Raw genomic sequence first — 2,500 nt, 5'->3', positions numbered from 1 at the left:
CCCTCCCCCCATCCCTCTCATCATCCCCCATCCCCCTCCCTCTCATCCTCCCCCATCCCTCTCATCCTCCCCCCTCCCCCCTCCCTCTCATCCTCCCCCTCCCTCATCCCTCTCATCCTCCCCCTCCCCCCTCCCTCTCATCCTCCCCCTCCCCCTCCCTCTCATCCCTCCCCATCCCCCCATCCCTCTCATCCTCCCCCCATCTCCCCCATCCCCCTCCCCCTCCCCCTCCCCCTCATCCTCCCCCTCCCCCCATCCCTCTCATCCTCCCCCCATCCCTCTCATCCTCCCCCCCTCCCCATCCCTCTCATCCTCCCCTGCCCCCTCCCTCTCATCCTCCCCCTTCCCCCATCCCTCTCATCCTCCCCCCTCCCCCCTCTCTTCCTCGACCTTGGCGTTTTAAAAGGACGAATTATTTATGCCTTGTGGTCTCCCTGGGATCTTACGCGGCGGTACATGCCATATTAGCAACTTCTCTCTCTCTCTCTCTCTCTCTCTCTCTCTTTCTGTCTCTCTTTCTCTTTCTCTTTCTTTCTCTCTCTTTCTGTCTCTGTCTCTCTCTTTCTGTCTCTATCTCTGTCTTTCTGTCTCTGTCTCTCTTTGTCTCTGTCTCTCTGTCTCTTTGTCTCTCTCTCTGTCTCTGTCTGTCTGCTGTCTCTATCTCTGTATTTCTGTCTCTTTTTCTCTCTTTCTGTCTCTTTCTCTCTCCCTTTTTCTTTCTCTGTCTGTCTGTCTGTCTCTCTTGTATGTAGACTACGGGCTAAGATGTGTATGTGTGTGTGCCTGTGTATGTGTATATATGTGTACGTATACGAGTGTATACGTGTATTCATCCGTGTATGCGTACACATTGCATACTGTATGTAAATCTTCACATACAACATGAACACACTCTACACTCTAAGCATACACAGCAAAAATAAATACAAGCATAACACATCCAAGATACACTCCGATCTACAAGCATCATCGTCTTTAGAAATAGATACAAACACAACATCAACTCGAAGATACACTCCAATCTACACAAGCACAACACCGCCAAAATACACTTCGATCTGCAAGCAACATCGTCTTTAGAAATAGATACAAGCATAACTTCCAAGATACACTCCGATCTACAAAAGCACCATCGTCTTTAGAAATAGTTACAAGCATAACACCTCCTCCAAGACACACTCCAATCTACACAAGCACAACACGAAGATACACTCCAATCTACACAAGCACAACACCGCCACAATACCCTCCGACCTACACAAGCACCATCGCCTCCAAAAATTAGAGTGCAAGCATAGTGCCAAGATCCATGCCAGAATCCCGCAATCCCGCTGGATGACCTACGTGCATCCCTTTAAAAAAACCTCCAGAGGGACTTTAACTAGCTAGAGATCCCTTTAAATATGGCGTGGAGAGAGAGAGAGAGAGAGAGAGAGAAGGAGAGGGAGAAGGAGGGAGGGAGGGAGGGAGGGAGGGAGAGGGAAGGAGGGAGAGGGGGAGGGAGAGGGAGATGGAGAGGGAGGGAGAAGGAGAGGGAGAGGACAGGGGTGTAAGGAAGGAAGGAGAGAGGGAGAGGGAGAGGGGGAAGAAGGAGGGAGGGAGGGAGGGAGGAGGGAGAGAAAGGGAGAGAGTGAGGGAGAGATGAAGGAGAGGGAGAGGGAGAGAGGGAGGGAGAGGGAGAGGAGGGAGAGGGGAAAGGAGAGGGAAGGAGAGGGAGAGGGAGAGAGAGAGGGAAGGAGAGAGAGAGGGAGAGGGAGAGGGAAGGAGAGGGACGGAAGGAGAGAGAGGGAGAGGGAGAGAGGGAGAGAGAGAGAGAGAGAGAGAGAGAGAGAGAGAGAGAGAGAGAGAGAGAGAGAGAGAGAGAGAGAGAGAGAGAGAGAGAGAGAGAGAGAGAAAGAGAGAGAGAGAGAGAGAGAGAGAGAGAGAGAGAGAGAGAGAGAGAGAGAGAGAGAGAGAGAGAGAGAGAGAGAGAGAGAGAGAGAGAGACGAGACAGACAGAGACAGACAGACAGAGAGAGAGAGAGAGAGAGAGAGAGAGAGAGAGAGGGAGACAGAGACAGAGAGAGAGAGAGAGAGAGAGAAAACAAATTATTCTCTCGTTACAAAAACAACATACACACCAGGATGCAAGATGTATGATGATGTCAATTTAAGTGTAATAAACTCATCATGGTTATCACATCTCTTCTTCTCCTCTTCCCTCTCCATTCTCCATTCCCTCTCTTTCCTCTTCTTTTCTCTCTTTTTCTTTCTCTTTCTGTCTCTCTTTCCTCTTCTTTCTCTCTTTTTCTTTCTCTGTCTGTCCGTCCTTCCCTCTCTTTCTTCTTCTTTCTCTCTCTTTCTCTGTCTGTCTGTCTATCACTCTCTTTCCTCTTCTTTCTCTCTTTTTCTTTCTCTGTCTGTCTCTCTTTCCTCTTCTTTCTCTCTTCTTTCTCTCTTCCTCTTTCTCTGTCTGTCTGTCTATCCCTCTCTTTCGCTTCTCTGCCTCTCTCCACTCACT

This window comes from Penaeus vannamei, chromosome 19, assembly GCF_042767895.1.
Source record: "Penaeus vannamei isolate JL-2024 chromosome 19, ASM4276789v1, whole genome shotgun sequence".
NCBI classification, from domain to species: domain Eukaryota; kingdom Metazoa; phylum Arthropoda; class Malacostraca; order Decapoda; family Penaeidae; genus Penaeus; species Penaeus vannamei.
The sequence above is the reverse complement of the archived record's forward strand: the minus strand, read 5'-3'. Positions refer to the sequence as shown.